Source organism: Juglans microcarpa x Juglans regia, chromosome 6D, assembly GCF_004785595.1.
Source record: "Juglans microcarpa x Juglans regia isolate MS1-56 chromosome 6D, Jm3101_v1.0, whole genome shotgun sequence".
In the NCBI taxonomy this organism is placed as follows: domain Eukaryota; kingdom Viridiplantae; phylum Streptophyta; class Magnoliopsida; order Fagales; family Juglandaceae; genus Juglans; species Juglans microcarpa x Juglans regia.
The window spans coordinates 16,319,375-16,343,056 of NC_054604.1; positions in this window are offsets into that span (position 1 = coordinate 16,319,375).

A 23,682-nucleotide genomic window follows, 5' to 3' on the forward strand; every position below is an offset into this window, starting at 1 on the left:
ATATAAACTCATGTCTACACCAGTCATGAAAAAAAAAATACTTTATTCTTAAACAGAATCTCATGAGTAATGCAGAACAAATAACTAAGGTAATTCAAATTTCTTTTCATAGCAAAATATGCATACTTCTTAAAAATCAACCGCAACCCATTTTATTTTTATGCAAAGTCTAGCATAGGAGCCCCGCTTACCTGGACTTTTTAGCTTTTTCAGAATTTCTTCACAAAAGTGCTGAACAAAAATCAATCACCTATAACAAATAGTCACGTAATTTCCGTAAATTTCCAATTGAATACGTATTTCAATATTTAACCTGAAATACTAAATTAACCTATTTTAATTCCTCAAAAACCTGAAATTCGACCCTAAAATATTATCATTTCTCACATACATCCATTCTCACTGAATATCTCTGACTAAAATATAAATTCTAAATTCTTATAAACGTTAATAACAACTAATATAATTTGTACTATAAAGTGAGACAAAACCCATATACAAAACTAAAAATATTTATTGGAAACGACATAGACCCATGAAAAAAAACATGTCCTACTGAATCCATTCGTTCAAGAAACATTTGGATTGAAAGGTTAAAATTGTAATTAAAACTCAAAATATTTACAACACCTACGTAAGTTTATGGGGACCACTTAAACACTTAGGCTAGAACACATGGCGGCATCTTTGAGAGTAACACAAGACTTACTGAGACATGGGGAGCATGATGGTGGCGAGTTGGGCAGTTGTCTACGGTGGTGAGGATAGTGGCAAGACATTGGTTAAAGAGAGAATGACGAGCGAGAAAGAGAGAACAGAGAGTGAGAGTTGCGCGAGAGAGAAAACAGAGAGGGAGAGAAACCACACGAGATACTCACTGAGGGTAGCGATGCGGCGGCGACAAGGTGATTAGGTAGCGGCAGATCACGGAGTGGTTGGGTTGTCAACGTCGCTGGGCTTCCCTTTGTTGTGGCTGGTGACACCGAACAAGATGAAGTGCCTTGTTTTGAGATGCAAAAACAAAGGTCCTTCAGTGCGTTTGAGGGTGGTATTTTCCGACATGGGTTCACGGCTAGCTTTGGTGGTGAGGTCTGCGCAGAGGTTTACGTGGGGTGGATGAACCAGAGTGACAAGGTGGTGCGACTCGGTGGCCCGTGGCAAAGCTGAGGGGTGTTGCGCTACTGGGCTTTGCGTAGGAAGGATGTTCCCGTTGGCAAACAACTGTTGTTGTTGTTCTCCCACGGTGGTTGAACGTGGAGGCTTGCGGGTTGAGTGGTTTCTCGGGTGTGGTGGTGAAAGCAGCGTTGTGGAGGATCTCGGCACTTTGGGGTGGTTTGTGGAGGTGCAGTAGGCTAGCGGTAGCAACGTGGAGGAGGTGTTGCTTCACTAAAACTCAAGCGGCAGCACTCTAGCTTAGGTTGGAGATGATCACTACATGCTTGAAGGGTTGTGCCGTGTGCATGAAGTGTGTAACGCATATATATGGAAAGAAACTGATAAAAAACCCTAGAGAAACAAATGGTAGAAAAACTGGCGTGAATGTTGTAGGGATAGGAACATGCATGCCATGGAGAAAACTGACTCAAGTGTAACCCTAGTTGAGGGAATGTGGCGTGCATGCAGAGGAAAAAAAAACGGACGTGAAACCGGGTAGTACGTGAAAAAAATAAAAAAATAAGGTAACACGGGCTTGGGCTTTTTCCATGAATTATAGGCCCCAACTCAAACTCAAAAAAATACTACAACTTTTCTTATAAATTTTCTCAGCCCATAAAAATTCGATATCCGCCGAAAAAAAATCCTAGGCCCGTACTCTCTTCTAAAAAAAAATTTACTCATGATTCCGAATGGGCTTTTCCTGTCTATAAACCCCAAAAAAATTGAAAAGCAAGCCTATTTGGAACCGGGTATTACACTTTTCATCCAATTATTTGTTTTAAATTTTGTGTTTGACTAAAATCCAAACTATTTTTATAAAAATCAAAATAAAACCTACCATGAAAAATTATATTTCAATACCTTTTTAGCACTCTACTTATCGACTTGCAAAATCCTATTACAAAATATCTTAAAAAGTTGACTTCAAACTTTCTTATCTACTTTTACAAAACCAAATAAATAATACATTTCAAAAAAATTCTTAAAATTTCTCTTGACCAAACATTCTGTGATGGCCCGAGTTTTTGTCTAGGCTTGGCCCTTAGAATTTGTTGTAGGTTGCCATGGCATTTTAAGAGTCTTAGTTACTTTGGAAGACCTTAGAAACCTTTGATGTAGTAACTTAAGCCCAAGAGGAGAATGGCCCTAGTTTACTTTTGAATTTCGGCCTTATTGGGAAACTTAGGTCCAATGGTTTAGGCCCATGATCCAATTCTAAGTTGCAAGTGTTATGTGTCTTGAGAATGGTATACCTTGAACCTAGCCTTGAAAGTGTGGGTTAAGGGGGAGAGAGAGCTGCAGGAAAGCACCAAGATGGGCTTACACGCCTAGTCCATTGTTCTTTTGCCCATAATTCAAGTTCCAAGGTAGGTTTCTTAGGGAAGGAATATGGTTTTTTTCTAGAAGTTTTGCATAGGAAATTGAAGGCAAGCCTTTGGGATTTCGAATTTTGCTAGCTTTTGCCATGTGTCAAGCATGCACCAAGTTTCTAAAAGATTTTTGTGATAATACTTTTGTATCAAGGACCAGTTTGCCCTTAGGGTTTCGGCTAGCATACTCCCAAGCATTCCATTTACTTGCCACTTGTCACTTAGTGCATTTTGAACCAATGGTATGTGAAAGGTCACCTAGGGAATGAATATTGGGAAGATGAAGCAACACTTTGGGAATGGAAAAGTGGAGAGGACGGCTAGGGCTATGGCACACGCCCAATGCCACTTGTCTTCCATGCCAAGAGTTTCTTGTTGGGAATAGGAAAAGACATGCATGGTTTTACCAAGTTACCCCTTGAGAAGATATTTACTTGTTTAAGGGAAGGAAGGGCATAAAAGGGAAAAATGGATTTTTGGCCAATGAGAGAAGTCCAACATGCCACCTCCCAACAATGCCCCTTCCCAATGCAATGCGAGTGGGGAACTTCAAGAGGCTTTTCGGTTTTTGAGAAAGGGAGAAGAAGAAACCTTGCCACTTTTCTTTCATGCAAGAGTTTTGATACAAACAAGGACGGAAGTGAAGGGTCTCATATATAAAGAGAAGGGCTCACACCTAGGAGGCTTTTCCCTTGCCATTTTTCAGAGTTTGCATGAGTTTCCACTCTCTCCACACAATTCTCCCATGTTCCTTTGAAAGCTTTCTCATTTTCTTGTGTTTTCTCTCCAACCAAACAAGGAGGATCCTTGCAAGAGAAGGATTTCGGCACTACCCAAGGATTAGCAAGGTAAGGTTCAATTTCTCCTAAGTCTTGCTCATACACAAGTATTTTCTCAATCTGAAAATGAGATGTCAAATCTAATTAGACTTTGAGAAATGATAGAACACGCACACTTTCTACTATTTTCTTGGAAATAACCTAGGGTTTCTAAGAGAAACCCTTGAGGCCGAATAGTGAAGGGGGAGTTCATCCTCCATGTTTCGACCATCACATGTATTCTTGCCTACCATAAGTTTTGTTTTACCTTATGAGTGAAATGAATGGGGGTTTAAACTAAAAACCCTAGAAGCCGAATGGTTTAAGACCAAGTGATGCCCTAGAAACACATGCACACACACACACACAAGGTGTGTTTATTGAGGTTACTATTCACTTCGAAGGAATGCATAATAAACTTAGTACTGAAAAGTCCTAAATATTCATATTAAGCTATAGTGAAAATCGTTTACCAAAATTCAACCCCAAACTGCCCCTAAAAAAAATTTCACAATTTAGAGTAGGCGTTACGTCCGAAATTATGAAAATGGGTTATTGCGACATAAAATCCTAAATAATCAATTGAGGCTAATGGCGTAGACCAAAACACATTCTGACACATCTAACTACCTCAAATAATTAAACTCATATTTATAGCACCATAGTGAGTGATAACACTAACTATGTTGACAGACTAAAATCTGTGCGATTGGAAGATTCGTAAAAACTTATGGAATTTTCACAAAGTTTCTAAAGTCAATAGAAATTCCACCAATGAATTGCTAGCGGGTTGTTACATCCTCTCCTCCTAAAAAAAAGATTTTATCCTCGAAATCAATGCAAGTAAAAACATAAAACATGCTCAAAAAAAAGAAGTTGCTTACCAACCTACTGTCCATCACCGGATGCCTCATCACGCTCAAGGGCTAGGTAACGTTCTTCTTGAGGTAATGCCTTCCTCTCGTAGTCAACATTTTTCTTACCTATAACCATCACAAAATAACTACCACTATAACTTAAGGGTATAACACTCCCAAAGGTTATTGCCTAAACTTAATGACTTCTAGGCTGACCTTCTAGGATATTGAATTCTTGCTTAAATGAAATCACTATTCTTCTTACTATTCAAAGAATTATCCACAACGTATATATATCTACCATTCGTAACTCTCTCTCTCTCTCTCAAATCATATCAATTTGTACTGGAATCCTTCCTCAAAATAGGTCAAGTCGTACCAGCATACTCTTTAAATCTAAAACTTCAAATATTCATGCAGTTCAATTTGGAAGAATTTAATCCATATACAACTGAATTCACTTTCTCTATTCCCTCAAGGAATTCTATCTGCCTAGGACTAGCTTACTCCTTCATAATCACAACGAATCGTTCCTCCTCCTAGGTGGTATCTCGATAAATGAGCAGCTAAAACCTCAACTCAAGACTTTCTCTCTTATGAATTGGCATAGCTCTTTTATCCATCATGAGCCGCCTCTGATTCTGACTCTAAATGAAAGGATCTACTCCAACTATTCACGTAAGTCCTCAAGACCAAGATTTACTACCCATATAAAAGTCTCCAATATAAAGGCGATCTACGTTTTCCACAGACACAATGCTTTGTCAAAAACACTTAATGGTAGCTGGATAAAACACCATCATCATTGAATCCTACTATGGCCAAAGCCTCTCCTAAACACTTTACTCTTTCGAACACAAATTCCTTTAGATTCTCAACATCAATACAATTATGCAGAATACTAATTTCTTCAATATCCTTCCTTCAATTGCTAAAGGCTAATCTATATCTATAATGATATGAGCAATAATACTCTTAATGAGAATTGTTACTTGATTACGCCCAAAGAATAATGTGGTAGTTGTAGCATAGCTTTGGGGTATCGATTCCACAAAGAGACAAATTAAAAGAATTGTGGAAGGAACAAAGAAACAAAAGAAAGATAATAAATGATTAATGGAGAACAAAGATTAATTTTAAGTGCAAATTAAAGTGAAGCAAAGTGACTAACGGAAACAGTAAAACGTCGGGAATTCCTTGCACAGGTCTGGTATTTAATTATTCTTAATTCATTGATTAACTCAATTTGGAACGCAATTCCCAAAATTTCCAATCGGAATGTATACCTTTATAAACCAAGATTAAACCAAATGTAACCCTTTGAAAAATCACTCAACACTTTTAAAATGCGTAAATTATTATCACTATTAAGAAAATCCAATGACGACAATATACTCAGGAAGCGATATTGCAGCAAAGAATTAAATCAATGTAGATAAATAATTGATCCAAACATAATCAAAGATCTAATCCATTCAATAGATAAAGCATGAATGAATCCATAAACATAACAAATTCTATGATTATTTGGAGAAGAAAACATCAATAACGAATTGAGAATGATAAAACAAAAGAGTTTTAGTGATTGAAAATCAAATATATAAATAAAAAATAAATTAAAAATAATATCTAATGTGCAAGTTCATCCCTAGCCCTACTTGAGAATTTAGTTACTTATAAATATAATGGACAACAAAAGTCTCAAGAGAAAAATAAAGCAAACGACGGCCATGGAAATTAATTTTGTCTCCCCCTCTTTAGAACTGAGTCATCTCCCCCTTTATGAACTCCCAATTTCATGCTAATGAAATGCTTATATAGGGTAGGAAAAAAAAACCTAATGTCTTCATATTCCCGTATACAAAATCACCAAAATTTTAGGATTCATCTTGGCAGCCAGGTATGCGCTTCAGGACGTCGAATTTGAAAATCCCTATTAGAGACAACTTTGTAGCACTTTAAGGTAACTTTCCAACGCATCAAGAGTTGCATAAATCTAATATTTGAACGGAAAGTTATGAGCAAAATATGAAAATATGTACAGACTGTCTTCTAGCGAATTTCGAACTGACTTTTTCTCTTGATCCGAATTACTCTTAAACCCGATCATTATCCTTATTTGAAGAGTCCTACACTTGTTGAAAGTTCTTAGGTTATTCCAACGTCTTGCCCACTTGAAAGTCCTTTGAATTTAACTGGGTTTGGACTTACTCTTTTATAGACTCTGAAATCAAACATAAAAATCTACTCAGAAGTATCTCAAAGTAAATAGAAACTCAATTAAAGAATACACATTAATTCCTATGATTTTTATTCACATTTTAGCATTTTAGTCCAATAATAGAATATTTAGAGTGCACTTTCATACACTCATCACACCCCCCAACTTGCTTATTGCTAGTCCCTAGCAATTTTCATGCCAAAATAATGAATGAGACTAAAGAAAATAATACACAAAGGCCACGAAGTCACACTTTTTAGATTCACATATCAAAGCAATCTTCGGAATTCAATAACCGTATCACAAGCAATCCACCTATAGCAATCCATAAAGTGTGTGTGTTCCGAACTATATCCATCTAATTAGAAGTCCTGACACATGCAACATCAAGAATATCTCAAGCGAAAGGTTCAACTCCATAACTCACGGGTATAAAAGTGTTTCGTGTGAGGATTCTCTCTATGGAGTTGACAATGGGTGTACACACTCTCATGGGGAATTAGGGAATTATGTACAAGCAACAAGCAAACATTGATTTTATGATAGGAACACTAACAAATGAGACTTCCACCACTCTTTCCAAAAGCTTACTTAGGATTAGAACAGTCAACACAAAAAGTTGAAACGTGGCTTAGGTTCGGGACTATATGAAAAAAAAAAGGATGTAAAGGATTCAAAAACTTTCAAGTACATACAAAGGGAATCTTATTAAACATCTCAATAACCACATTTATCTCTTGATGTACTCTTCAACATTTCAAATCATCGAATAATGCATCTTTTTTTTTTAAATAATTTGGTGAACAATTATGTCACCCTGGTATTTTCCTATTTCTACCCAGCCTTGGTATTTTTGCCTTTGAAGCCCACTCACTTGAACACCTGCTAACTCATGTTCTTCCATTTCCTCTCTCTCCATTTTTTTTATTCCGTGCAAAAAAGAAGAATTCCATATCTAGTACACACTTAGAAGTAACAAGGGTACGGAAAATCAGTGTATAGGTTATACTCCAATGTGGAAAGGTATGGATAATGTGGGCATATGAAAAGAAAAAGTTACATGTGTTTATTGGCTTAAAGTTGGCTACTAGGGGTCTATGATGAAAAGGGTTAGCTTGAAAGGCTCAAACGTTGATCCTAAGTTGACCTTCATCATATCCCAAGTACATCCACCATCTTACCACAAACCATGTAATGATATTATCAAAAGAAGTGTCCGATTCAACAGATCAATGAATACTTATCACAATTTACTGCATTTATAGGCTCTCAATCCTCTCCAAAACTCACATGAATACTTAAGCGAAAGAGTTCTTTAGCTATATGTGTCAAACCACCATCTTACCACAAAGCTTGGATGAGTGCATTAGAGGTTCTGCGAATGTTTTAACAAAAAATGATTATGGTGGGTTTGGCGAATTCACGAAGATGACTATGAATGAGAGTGAGTACACATGTGAAAAGGATGCAGATGTGATGCAAATTAAAAAAAAAAATTTTGACACATGAAAATATGCCACAGAGTTCCAGCAAGCATTTTAAATACTGAATTTGCACTACTTCCCCCAACTTAAATGAAACATTGTCCTCAATGTTTAAAAGTCAAATTTGAATGGGGAGTAACTAAAAATGGTAGAATATTCCTGATGAGTGACGTGGGTAGGTCGCTAAGCACCAAAGATGGTAACCTGAAATGACAAAATGAAACTAACTTGGGAACAAAAACAAAGAAAACAACAGCAAACAAAAAGGAAACAAAAAGGAAAAGAAAGAAAATAAGAGAAAGCAAAAATAAAGAAAAACATACCTGCGTGGTGTGGTCAAGGTTGATAGACCGGATCCTCAAATGGAATGTCTTCCACTTCTGGAACTTGCCTATCAATTAATAGTTTAAGGCGTTGACCATTTACTTTAAAGATCCGACCATCCTTAGGATGCTCTATTTTTACCGCCACATTTGCAAAAATATTTTTCACTACAAAATGGCCAGTCCACCTAGACCTAAGTTTTCCTGGGTGCTTATAGAGTCTAGAATCATATAAGAATACTCGATCATTAGACTTAAACTTTTTTCTCGATATATTTTTATCATGAAATGCTTTCATTTTAGCCTTATAGATTCTAGAGTTCTCATAAGCAACATTTCTCAACTCCTCTAACTCAGTCAACTGAAATTTTCTAAGCTTACCTGCTTCTCCCATGTCAAAATTGAAATGCTTGATGGCCTAATAAGCTCGATGCTCGAGCTCCACAGGTAAGTGGCAAGGTTTTCCAAAAACAAGCCCTATAAAGTGAAATGCCTAAGGGAGTTTTGAAAACTGTACGGTAGGCCCAAAGCGCATCAACTAGTCTCAAAGACCAATCTTTACAATCCAGGTTGACCATTTTTTCTAAAATTTGCTTAATTTCCCTGTTTGCAAGTTCTACCTGTCCACTTGTATGGGGGAGGTAAGCAGTAGATATCTTATGTACCACTCGATATTTTTTCATCCAAGCCTGAAAGGAACGGTTGCAAAAATGTGTACCCCGATCACTAATGATAGCACGTGGTGTACCAAATCGAGATAACACATTCTCTTTTAGAAATTTAATTATCGTCATATTATCATTGCTCCTACAAGCTGCTGCCTCTACCCATTTTGACACATAATCTATTGCCACAATAATATATCGATATCCAAAAGAAGGTGGAAATTGTCCCATAAAATCAATGCCCCAACAATCAAAAATTTCAATCACTAAAATTGGGTTTAAGGGCATCATACTACGATGAGACATAACTCCTAACTTTTGACAGTTTTCACATGAGCGACAATAGATGTTTGCATCCTTAAACAAGGTGGGCCAATAAAATCTACACTGCAGAATTTTTGCAGCAGTTTTCTTCATTGAAAAGTGGCCCCCACAAGCTTAGGAGTGACAAAATTCCAAGACGCTAGCAATCTCTTCATCAGGGACGTAACGCTTTAAAATTTGGTCAGGGCAGTATTTGGAAAGGAAAGGGTCATTCCAATAGAAATTACGTACCTCAGTCATGAACTTCCTCATGTCCTGAGTGCTCCAATCCACCGATATCTCACTTGCAACCAATAATTCACAATGTGAGCAAACCATGGTAGAGAAGTAATAGAAAGTAAATGCTCATCGGGAAAATCATCCCTGATTGGCTAGTGGTCAGATGTGTCCTCAAATGTGAAACTCAAGAGATGATCAGCCACTGCATTCTCCACTCCTTTCTTGTCTTTGATGGTGATGTCAAATTCCTACAATCCTTCTTTGTAAGAAGGTACTTTAAGGGCTACATGATCTGTGAAAATAATAATAGGAGAACCAATCAAGTAAGCACGAAACTTATCCAAAGCAAACACTATAGCTAGCAACTCTTTTTCAGTGGGGGAATAATTCATTTGAGCACTATTTGGAGTTCTACTGGCATAGTAAATGACAAAAGGCTTCCCCTCCTTTCGCTGTCCAAGAACAGCACCGATAGCAAAGTCACTAGCATCACACATGATCTCAAAAGGTAAAGTCCAATCAGGTGGCTGCATTATGGGTGCTGAGGTAAGCTTACCAATTAGCATTTTAAAGGCCTCTTGACAAGCTTGCGTCCACTCAAATGGGGCATCTTTAGCTAAGAGGTCACATAGTGGTCTAGATATGGTGGAAAAATTCTGTATGAGCCTCCTATAAAAACCCGCATGACCAAGAAAGGATCTCACATCCTTTACTGTCCTAGGTGTAGGCAACTTAGAGATTAATTCAATCTTAAATTGATCAACCTCTATCCCCTAGAAGAAATAATATGCCCTAAGACAATATCTGAAGGTACCATAAAGTGACATTTCTCCCAATTCAAAACCAATTCCTTCTCCTCAGAACGAGTCAACACTCTCTCTAAATTCAATAAGCATGCATCAAAAGAAGATCCAAAAACAGTCAAGCCATCCATAAAAACATCCATGCAATTTTCAACCATGTTACTAAAAATGCTCATCATGCAACGTTGAAAAGTAGCAGGTGTATTACACAATCCAAATAGCATTCTACGAAAAGCATGAGTACCAAAAGAACAAGTGAAAGTGATTTTATCCTGGTCATCTAATGCAATTTCAATTTGATAATAACTAGAATAACCATCCAAGAAACAATAGAAAGGATGACCAGCCACACGCTCAAGAATTTGATCAATAAAAGGGAGGGAAAAATGGTCTTTCCAGGTGGCAGCATTCAATTTTTTATAATCAATGCACATCCGCCACCCAGTCACAAGTTTTGTAGGGACTAACTCTCCTAGTTCATTCTCCACTGTAGTAACACCTGACTTTTTAGGAACAACCTGTGTAGGACTTACCCATTTACTATCAGCAATAGGATATATCATTCCTGCATCTAATAATTTCAACACTTCAATTTTCACCACTTCTTTCATAGTAGGATTAAGCTTACACTGGGGGTTTCTATGAGGGCCAGTTCCTTCCTACAAATTAATTTTATGAGAACAGACTAGGGGACTAGCACCTTTTATGTCAGCAATGCTCCAACTTAAGGCCAACTTATGCTCACTTAGGGTCTGAATTAATTTCTCACCTTGAGACTGAGACAATTTAGATGAGATAATAACAGGAAAAGTATCACTTTGACCAAGGAAAGCATGCTTTAAACCCTTAGGCAGAGGCTTCAATTCAACTTTGGGTGCTTCCACACTTGAAGGAATTTGTTTTTCACCTTTTTTAGGGAACTCCTCAAACTTCGATTGCCATGCCCGAGTGCCATAATCCTGAGTTTTATAAAAAATAGCACAAATATCAACTACATCAGATGGATCACTGATAGAATCAAACTCAGAATTAACAAGAAAATACTCAAGGGGATCAAAATCATGAGCTATAGAAACTCCTCTATCCATAAATGAGTCAATCATATATGTCTGGTGGCTTTCGTCATCATCTTCTGGCTGCTTTGCAATATGGAAGATATTCACCTCGAGAGTCATGTTTCCAAAAGACAGCTTCTTGAGCCCATTCTTACAATTAATAAGAGTATTAGCAGTGGCAAAGAAATGCCTACCTTGTAACGCTCGTCTTTATGGTGGGACTTTTTATAAAATAATTTTAGAAAGGACGACGAGAATTACCGTTCGATTGAAAACTTTTTACTTCCATACCTAGGGTGCAAGACTCTACGTTATAAAATAAAATGTGTGTTGCGAATAAAAGAGGTTTATAGCGGAAAACATTAATTTTAACAATAAAAAGGCATCTCATACACTTAAATGCTCATGCCTAGACTTCCGTGCTCTTCACCTTGGGCTATGTCCATCCTGATGCATACTGCTCATATGTCTCTATGGGGAGAGCCATGCCTAAAATCTAAAATGAGTTGATGACTCGTAAGCTTTACTTCATACGGTGAAAATATAACAACATAGGTTTTCATTCAAGCATTCATCATACCATACATACTATACGTACATGCATGCATGCGTTCGTTTGAAAACTTCATGGACAGGGTTTTTCTTCAAAAATGGGCTTTCTTTTCGTAAAACGTTTCTCACGTCAATGCCTTCATTTCTTAAAGAATGCGATGCATTCATACATTCTTTCTTACCACTTTCATTGGCCGGTACACTCTGTTACGTCCCCTGTGTTGGGGTTAGCGGTCTTCCTTTGGACCCAGACTCTACTCGTGGCCACGGGTTGGGAATCCCTTTTCAATCAGGGGGCAGCACTGGGTGCACCACCAGTACTACTTACCCGGCATTGCAATTTGCCCATTCATTGGTACCTTTACCATTCATTCATATGGCCGTTACGTATTTTCATACATTAAACATTCAGTCCTTTCATTCAATCTATTCTTTTAGTTCAGTCCTTTTAGTCCTTTCTTTCAGTTCATTTCAGCTCTATCTTTCATTTAATAGTTCATTTATGGAAAACGTCATTTAAAAGGATGGGCTTAAACATCATCTTTCATGGCATCCATAAAAGCATCAGTTCATAGGGACCATTTTAAAACATTTTCTTCGCCTCAATCAAAGCATTAGTTAAAGCAACATTGATTTTCTTAGAAAATACAGACAATAGATGCAGCGTATAGTCATCCATTCACATGCATACAATTAATACATTAGGTGCGTAAATAGGGGCTGCGAAGGAGGGGTCGTACATACTTATACCTTTGAACACTTAAAAAGTTTTCGTAAAACATCTTTCGTGTTGTTTAGCAAGGAAAAGTGTTTCATTTTCGTTTCTTGTATTTTAGAAAACTCTAAAAGACTATAAACGTAAAACTTACCTGGACTCCATGCTACTTTCATATCATGCAGTCCCTTCATGTGCGTGTCAAATGGCAACCTACATGCATACACAAAACCTTGACATCATTCTTTATCTAATGCATAAGCAACTAGACTCAAAAGACTACAATTCACTTGGAACACTCTTATTCTATCCCGTGCTCTTATGTGCCTTTTACTATGTTAAAACCTTCGAGATCTACTCACGATCACTACCTCTTCCAAACTCGACGTTCTAATTCGAATTCTCATCCCCTAAGGTGAACCCATGGATTAAGAAGCTAAGACCTTCGTCTTTCTTTTCTTACTAACCACATTCTGACTTATGATTCCGACTGATGGAATCACGCATCCCAATCCTTGACAATACACCCGTCACTATCTTCATGCACCTTAGCTCACACTAAATCCTCATTCCCATCCATACACGCCACAAGGCTCTAAGCCAACTCTGAGACTTAAGCATCGTGTAACTACGTTTAGGATAGATTACCCATTACATGTGGTGAATCCGTCCGGCATATGTGTCTAACCAGATTACACACGTACCTTACCCCCTTATTACTTAAGTCCAACATATAACACGTTAATCACCTACTTGTGTAAACAAGCACCGTACTCCAACACCAACCTTCTCTTAACCTGGCTGTCATGACTCTTCATGCTACCCGTTCCTCTTGACATTTCATCCCAGCATTCAACACGACAAGACTCCGTTCACAACCGCGCCTTACGTCACGTCATATAGCTAGAGATTACTCCCAAGCTACACCGTGACCGTGTCACGTCACCTGACATCCTGCAATGCCATTTCTATGCCAACTCCTAACTCATTACGAGTACGAATCCTCACGTACTCCTAACACATTGTCACATCTCGTCACGATCTCGTTGCACCATTCCTATGCTAACTCCTCACATATCATAAGCACGACTGCTAATAACCATGTCACTTCGTGACATTCCCCAGTCATACTTCCGCTGCGCACTCTTACACTTGTTCTTCTATTTCACCCATACTCCCAGCCATGAGTCAACTACACGATGACACCCATCACCTCAGACTATAGGCTACACCATAACTACTTCGGAATAATGTTCCCGGCACTACTCCTCACGCTCTACGCCCATCCACCAGACAATCATCTTTATCTCTGTGACACGCCACACGATGTGTCGCTGCACCTCTTGGAGTACACTCCACATGTACTCCTTCTCAGACGCTAAGCCACATCACCACTATGGCGTACACGCCATAAGGTGCATCACTCCATCACATGGAGTACATTCCGCGTGTACTCCCATCATACACGCTATGCCACATAGAGTACACTCCGCGTGTACTCCTCCCCATTCCACAATACACCAAGAGGGTATATTTTACATATACTCTCTTTATCCCACACTACGCCACAAGAGTACGCACTATCTTCCCAATCCACATGGCGCCACGCCACGATTACAACACATATTCCACAACCACACTACATAGCACAGTCCACAACACTTCATAGCACACTTCCCAACTACGCCCAACACTTCACTTCACAGAATGCCCAACACTTCATTACACAACAGATCACAATACAACGAACTCCACAATAATAACAGCACAATCCACAACCTAATTAGCTAATTAACATCTAACACAAATAACGAGTGATAGAGGGTTATACCATGGATGGGATAACCCATGCGTTTTCGCTGATCGCCCCGGTTGATGACGTCGGAAAGGTCGTACGTGGTGGCTAACCCACGTATAGTGGCTGTCCACCATGTAAAATGGCAGTTTGGGCATAGGGATAGGCTAGGGAAGGCCAAGGGAGGCTGAGGGTGGTCTCGTGGTGGCCACGTGGTGGCGGTGAGGGGCGGAACACTGCAAAGCCGTGGGTTTCCAAGGGAACCCGTGTGTCCCAAAGCATGAAAATGGAGAGGGAAGCTTGGCTAGCCGTGGCTGGCCATGGAGGAGCTAAGGGAGGTGCAGTGGAACTTGTGGTGGCGTTGGGGTGGCGCCATGGTGGTCTACGACAGTGTGTCTAAGCCGTGAAGTTGAGAGGAGCCGTGGGAGGGTGAGAGAGCGTGAGGGAGCTAGGTGGCTTGGTTGGACCTGGGAGTGGCTAGGGGAGGTCGTCGGTGGAAGGGGAAGCTCTTGGTAGTGGTGTAGTGGCCGTGGGAGGCAGAGCTCCACCGTGGGTTTGGAGAACTCGTGCGTCGAAGGAGCTCCGTGCGGCTGAGGAAGGGGCTATGGGCTTCCGGCCAAAGGGAGGAGGAAATGGAAGGGAAGGGGGAGCTCGTGGTGGTGCTCAGTGGGCCTGGAATCGGTGCACGGTGGAGCTAGGGCCGTCGATGCCGTCCGAAACCCATTTATGGGTTGGGTGTGTGCGTGCGACGGAGAGGGAGAGGGAGGTTGTTGTGGTTTGGGTTCCATGGAAGGGGTTCACCGGTGAGAGGGGAGGCCATTGGTGGTGGTGCAGTGGCCATGTACGGCGGTGCACGGAAGAGAGAAATTGGTTTTACCCATTTCGGTTACTCACCATGAGGAGAGAGAGAGGGCTGCGCGTGGGGGCGGTTGGAGGTAGCTGGCTTGCTCGCCAGCGTAAGGGGTCACCAGTGGGGGTGGTGGTGAGGCTAGGCGGCGCACGGCGGCGTCGGGCTGGGCTGTGGAATAATCAGGGAGGAGAGGGATAGAGTGTAGTGTGCGACGTATGAGAGAGGGATGAGAAAGAGAGGGGAGGGAAAAGTGAGGGAGAAAGAGAGGGGCTGGGCATTTAATCCAGTCCCTTCGTCTTGGGATCTACAAAACGATCTAACGATGAGAGATTAAAACACTAATTTGAAAATGCGTAAACATTAACTTAATTAAAAGTACTAAGAGGAATTAAGGTAGAATATTATTTAAACTAAACTTTAGTTTATAAAATAATATTCCTTCATCGTTAATAAAATGATGAAGTCTTATTTAATATCTTTAAGGAATAAAATCATTTAATTTAATTAGAGTTTTAAACAAAAATTTTAAATCGCATAATATTTTAAATAACTGGAATTATTTTAATAAAAAATATTAAAATTATTTTCGACAATTATAATATTTTTGGAACTCTTCAAAAATATTATAATTGTCTTATTTAAAATCAAGCTTAGTTCAATAACGCTAGAAATACTCCATATAAATATATTTTCAGTGCATTTAAAACACTGGACGTATTTTAAAAATCACATAGTATCTTTGAAAACACGCCATTGGGGTTCATCACGCATAACGAGACTCACAGTCGTTAGAGGGAAGGGGCGGACTGTCGCATAATTTCCGTCCTCAAAATTTGCTTACGTCAGAAAGAAGGAGCGTACGTAAGAAGGAATGAGCGGGGTGTTACATTCTCTCCACCTTAAATAAATTCCATCCTCGGAATTTGCTTAACGTTCTAGGAATTTCGCTTAGCATTCTAGGAATTTGTGTAGTGTTCTAAGAATTTGCTTACCCTTACTATGGGCCCGTTCATACTAGTCCTCGCGTTGTCTTCACGCGTCTCTCTGCACGTTCAGCATCTTAGTCACGTCTTGTATAGTACTTTGTCCTCACGTCTTGTCATTCCTCCATCGTCATGCTTACAGTCAGTCCGAAGTACTCGAGCCCATCCATCATGCTCTACTCGTACCTTCCACTCTAAGATTCTTGCCAGCGAGGCTCGAAATTGCCATCTCATTTTCCCTGTTCGGTCCTAGGTTAGTCCGTAGTTGTTCATGCAATCCTTAACTATTGCAGTCTTTCTAACGTTTCTAGTGCGTTCCTCAATTAGCAAAAGTAGCCATGGTTGCTTGCTAATTTCTAACGTTCGATCGTCCATTCCTTATCCTCTAACTACGTTCAGTCTCTGATACCTCTTACATTCTATGCACTTAGCATTACTACCTCTTTCTAGTTGCCAGTCTAACATGCATGCATTAATTAGGTCATACTTTGAAAATAGCATAGCATTAGAATAAAATACTTTCTTGTACTTACTGCAGGAAGAGACATGCCTTGGGAAGACGTTAGTCTAGGTCTTTTCTTCACTTGCAGTTCTCTTTTCAAAAGTTTTCTCTTTTTGGAAAAAAGTTTTCTCTCTTTAGAAAAAGTTCTCTTAAGAAAAAAAATAATTTTCTCTCTTTTATTTTTTTTGAAAAGAATACTATAGAGTCTAGCATAACCTGGGCCTTGCTCTGATACCACTATGTAACGCCCGACCTTGTGGTGAGACTTTTTATAAAATGATTTTAGAAAGGACAACGAGAATTACCGTTCGATTTAAAACTTTTTACTTCCATACCTAGTGTGCAAGACTCTATGTTATAAAATAAAATGTGCGTTGCAAATAAAAGAGGTTTACAACGGAAAACATTAATTTTAACAATAAAAGGCCTCTCATACATTTAAACGCTCATGCCTAGACTTCCATGCTCTTCCTTTTGGGTCCTGTCAGTCCTGACTCGTACTGCTCATTTACTCCCTGTGGGGAGAGGGGCATGCATAAAAACTAAAATGAGTCAATGACTCATAAGGATTACTTCATACGGTTAAAATATAACAACATAGGTTTTCATTCATGCATTCATCATACCATACATACTATGCATGCGTGTGTTCGTTTGAAAATATCACTGGACGAGGTTTTTCTTTAAAAAAATGGGCTTTCTTTTTGTAAAACATTTCTCCCATCAGTTCCTTCATTTCTTCAAGAGTGCAATGCATTCATACATTCTTTCTTATCACTTTCATTGGTCGGTACACACTGTTACGTCCCGTGTGTTGGGGTTAGCGATCTTCCTTTGGACCCAGACTCCGCCTGTGACCATGGGTTGGGAATCCCTTTTCAGTCAGGGGGCAGCACTGGGTGCACTAACAATACTACTTACCTGGCATTGCAATATGCCCATTCATTGGTACCCTTTCCATTCATTCATATGGCCGTTACGTATTTTCATACATTAAACATTCAGTCCTTTCATTCAGTTCAGTTCAATCCTTTCAGTCATTTTTCAGTTCATTTCAGCTCTATCCTTTCAGTTCATGGAAAAACTTCATTTAAAAGCATGGGCCTAAACATCATCTTTCATGGCATCCGTAAAACATTAGTTCATGGCATCCATAAAAGCATCGGTTCGTAGGGACCATTTAAAACAACATACTTTCTTCGCGTCGTTTAAAGCATCAGTTAAAGCAACATTGATTTTCTTAGAAAATATAGACAATAGAGATAGCGTATAGTCATTCATTCTCATGCGTATAATTAATACTTTGGGTGCGTAAACAAGGGCTGCCAAGGAGGGGCCGTACATACTTATACCTTTGAATACTTGTCATGTTTTCGTAAAACATCTTTCGTGTCGTTTAGCAAGGCAAAGTGTTTCATTTTCATTTCTTGTATTTTAGAAAACTCTAAACGAGTATGAACGTAATACTTACCTGGACTCCATGCTACTTTCATATCATGTAGTCCATTCATGTGCGTATCAGATGGCAACCTACACGCATACACATAACCTTAGCGCAATTCTCTATCTAATGCATAAGCAACTTAAACTATAAATATAGCTATACTTCACTTGGAACACTCTCCTTCTATCCCATGCTCTTATGTGCCCTTTACTTATGCTAAAACCTTCTGGGTTCATTTACGGTCAATACATCTCCAAACTCGATGTTCTACTTCAAGTGCTCATGCCCTAAGGTGAACCCATGATTCACCTTAGGATTAAGACACTAAGACATTCATCTTACTCTTCTTACCAATCACATTCTGACGCATGACTCAGACCGATAGAATCACGCATCCCAATCCTAGACAACACACCCGTCACTATCTTCATGCACCTTAGCTCACACTAAATCCTCATTCCCATCTATACACACCACACAGCTCTAAGCCAACTCTAAGGCTTAAGCACCGTGTAACTATGTTTAGGATAGATTACCCATTACATATGGTGAATCCGTCCGGCACATGTATCAAACTAGATTATACACGTACCTTACCCCCTTATCACTTAAGACCAACATATAATGCGTTGATCACCTACTCATGTAAACTAGCACCATACTTCGATACCAACCTTCTCTTAACTCGGTTAGCATGACTCTTCATACTATCCGTCCCTTTTGACAATTCATCCCAACACTTAACACGACAAGACTCCGTTCACAACTACACCTTACATCACGTCATATAGCTCGAGATTACTCCCAAGCTACACCGTGACCATGTCACGTCATCTAACATCCTGCTACGCCATTTCTACACGAACTCCTAACTCATTACGAGTACGGTTCCTCACGTACTCCTATCACATTGTGACATCTCGTCACTATCCCTGCTACACCATTCCTACACTAACTCCTGACCTATCATAAGTACGACTGCTGGTAACCATGTCACTTCGTGACATTCCCCAGTCATGCTTCCGCTGCGTACTCTTACACTTGTTCTTCTACTTCACCCATACTCCCAGCCATGAGTCAACTATACGGTGACACCCATCACCTAAGACTATAGGCTACACCATAACTACTTCGGAACACTGTTTCATAGTTCCCTACCCTACTCATCACACTCTATGCCCATCAATCACACAATCATCTTTATCATCTTTATCTCTACGACACGCCACGCGGTGTGTCACTACACCTCTTGGAGTACACTCCATGTGTACTCCTTCTCACACATTATGCCACATGACCACTATGGCTTACATGCCATATGGTGCATCACTCCATCACATGGAGTACACTCCGCGTGTACTCCCTTGATACACCAGAGTACACTCCGTGTGTAATCCTCCCCATTCCACAATACGCCAGGAGGTTATATTTTATATATATTCTCCTTATCCCACACTACGCCACGAGAGTACACACTCTCTTCCGAATCCACATATTCCACAACCACACTACACAACATAGTCCACAACACATCACAGCACACTTCCCAACTACGCCCAACACTTCACTACACAGAATGCCCAACATTTCATTACACAACACATTACAATACAGCGAATTCCACAATACTAACAGCACAGTCCACAACCTAATAAGTTAATTAACATCTAACATAAATAACGAAGGATAGAGGGTATACCATTGAGGGGATAACCCGTGCGTTGTTCGTTGACCGTCACAGTTGATGATGTCGGAAGGGTCGTACGTGGCTACTAACCCACGTACAGTGGCTGTCTTGGCCATTGAAGGTGGCTAGAGGTGCGGGTCTAAGCGTAGGAGGGTCGGGTCGTGGTGGTCTCGTGGTCGTGCCGAGGTGGCACATGTCGAAGATAAGGCGGCTCGTGGAGGAGCTAAGGTCGTGGGTCTCGACATGGGATTTCGTAGGGAGGCTCGGCTGCTCATGGCTGCTGGTCATGGTCGTGGCTAGGGAGGTCGCCGGTGGAAGAGGAAGATCTTGGTGGTGGTGCAGTGGTCGTGGGAGGCGGAGCTCCGTCGTGGGTATGGAGAACCCGTGCGTCGAAGGAGCTTTGTGCGGCTGAGGAAGGGGCAATGGGCTTCCGGCCAAGGGGAGGAGGAAGGGGAAGGGAAGGGGGAGCTCATGCTGGTGCTCGGTGGGGCTGGAACCGGTGCACGACGGCGCTAGGGCTATCGTTGGCCTTGAAGCTATGCGAAACCCATTTTTGGGTTGGGTGCATTCGTACGACAGAGAGGGAGAGGGAGGTTGCCGTGGCTTGGGTTCATTGGAAGGGGTTCACCGGTGAGAGGGGAGGCCGTTGGTGGCGGTTCGGTGGCCATGTACGGCGGTGCACAGAAGAGAGAAATGGGTTTTACCCATTTCGGTTACTCACCATGAGAAGAGAGATAGGGCTGAGTGTCGGGGCGGTTGGAGGTAGCTGGCTTCCTTGCCGGTGTGAGGGGTTGCCAGTGGTGGTGGCGGTGAGGCTAGGCGGCACACGGCAGCGTCGGGCAGGGCTGTGGAAGAATCAGGGAGGAGCGGGATAGCATGTAGCGTGCGACGTAAGGGAGAGGGAGGAGAGGGAAAAGTGAGGGAGAAAGAGAGGGGGCTGGGAATTTAATCCAGTCCCTTCGGCTTGGGATCTACAAAACAATCTAACGATGAGAGATTAAAACATTGATTTGAAAATGCGTAAACATTAACTTAATTAAAAGAACTAAGAGGAATTAAGGTAGAATATTATTTAAACTAAACTTTAGTTTATAAAATAATATTGCTTCATCATTAATAAAATGATGAAATCTTATTTAATATCTTTAAGAAATAAAATCATTTAATTTAATTAGAGTTTTAAACATAAATTTTAAATCACATAATATTTTAAATAACTAGAATCATTTTAATAAATGATATTAAAATGATTTCCGACAATTATAATATTTTTGGAGCTCTTCAAAAATATTATAATTGTCTTATTTAAAATCAAACTTAGTTCAATAACACTGGAAATACTCCATATAAGTATTTCCAGTGCATTTAAAACACTAGGCGTACTTTAGAAATCACATAGTATCTTTGAAAACACGCCATCAGGGTTTGACACGCATAACGAGGTTCGCAGTCATTAAAGGGAAGGGGCCGACTATTGCATAATTTTTGTCCTCGGAATTTGCTTACGTCAGAAAGAATGAGTGTACGTAAGAAGGAAGGCGCGATGTGTTACATACCTAAAATTAAAAGAATTTTAGAAGTAGTATCATCAACAGAGCTAGTGTCAAGGATTAGGAAATCAACAAGATAATAAAATTTGTCAATTTGAATTATAACATCCTCTACCACACCCCGAGGTACTTTGACTGAACAGTCAGCCAATTGCAATACCACAGTGGTTGGTTTGATTTCTTCCAACCCCAACTGCAAATAAATAGAATATGGCATTAGATTCACACTAGTTCCTAATTCTAGCAAAACTTGCCCAAATTCATGATTTCCAATGCTACATGCAATGGTTGGGCAACCAGGATTCTTGTACTTGGGAGGAATTTGCTGCTCAATTAGAGCACGAACTTGCTCTGTCAGGAACGTTGTTTTCTTCACATGGTGCTTCCTCTTAACTGTACACAAATCCTTGAGAACTTTTGTATAAGTAGGAACTTGTTTAATCTCATGCAAAATAGGAAGATTGATTTTTACCTGCCTTAGATTCTCTAGGATTTCATTGTTAGGATCCAAAGTTTGCTTGCTTGATTTTAAAGCTTGAGGGAATGGTACCTTAACATGACTTTTTCCCACCTCAGGTTCTATAACCCCCGCTCCTTTCTTCTTACATAAGCTTCTCTCTTTCTTACGTAAGGTTCCTCCTTTCTAACGTAAGCAAATTCCGATGACGGAATTATGCAACAGTCTGCCATTCTTTCTGGCGACTGCGAGCATCGTCATGTGTGCCGAACCATGACGATGTGCCTCTCGAGCTATTAGGTGACTTCTAAGGCACGCCCAGTGTTTTAAATGTACTGAAAATATTTATATGAGGTATTTCCAGTATCGTTGAGTTAAACTTGTTTTTAAATGAGACAATTATAATATTTTGATGAGCTCCAAAATATTATAATTGTCAGAAATCATTTTAGTATTAATTATTAAAATGATTCCAATTTTTTTAAATATTAAGGGATTTAAATTATGTTGAAAGCTTTAATTAATTAAATGGTTTCATCCTTTTAAATATATTAAATAAGACTTCATCATTTTATTAATGATGAAGAAATATTATTTTATAAACCAAAGTTAGTTTAAAATAATATTTACCTTAATTCCACTGAGTGCTTTTAATTAAGTTAACATTTACGCATTTTCAAATCAGTATTTTAATATCTCAACGTTAGATCATTTTAAAGACCCCAAGACCAAGGGACTGGATTATAAACCCAGACCCCCTCTCTTTCCCCCTCACTTTTCCCCAGCCCTCTCTCTCTCCTCCCTCTCCCCAGCGTACGCGATACGCGGCTCCCCCTACACCCGAACTGCTCCACGCCTCAGCTCGGCGCCACCGTGCGTCGACAGCCCTCACCGCCGGCACCACCAGCTCCCCCTTCCTCCGGCGAGCCTCCCTGTAGCAACCCCTCCCTCTCACGCTCTCTCTTCCTCTCCCTTGGAAGTATAAAGCCCGAATGGGCTGCTGTCCCTAGCGCCGCCGTGCATCGTCCTCCGGCACCACCACTTCCACGGAAGCTTCCTCTGCCACTGGCCACCACCCTCCAGCAATCTCAGCTCCTCCTATGCAGCCACCTTCCCCCTCCATCACACAGACGCACGCACGAGGAGACCCATGCACGGCTTCACCGTGCATGACCTCTAGCGCCGCCGTACGTGGCACCCACGGCCACTAGGCGCCACCATGGACCTCCCTCTACCTCCCCCTTCCTCCTCCATGTGAGCCATGGCCAGTAGCTTCTCTCTCACCCACGGCTTCTTCTCCCTCAAGGGCACGGCCTTGCACTCCTCCATCGCTGTGCATCACCACCCACGGTGGGTAACCACCCTCTCCGACACCCTCAGGCCACCACCAAGTCAACCCAACCACCCATAGCCCCGATCTGCCACACATGCACGCACATTCTCTCTCACTCTCCCAAGGCCTTTCCTCCATCGTGCGGCCAGATCCGCCGCCGTGAGCCACCGTGGCGCCACCTCGACGCCACCACAAGATCCATCTCATTTCCCTTAGCCGAACCATAGGTCCAAAGCACCACTTTACGTGGTGGGTAATCACTGCACGTGATGGACAGTCACTGCATGTGACTAACCGCCACTGTACACGGTTAGGTACGCTGTGTACCGCTCTTCATAGTCACCAACACAGGGCCTTCACGAGCCCTTCCAAGACCACACTTAGCTATCCAAACGCCCAAACAGTCAACGTACGTGGGTTAGCCACCACGTACGACCTCTCCAACGTCATTGGCTGTGACGATCAACGAGCAACGCACGGGTTATTCCGTCGATGGTATAACTCTCTATCCCTTATT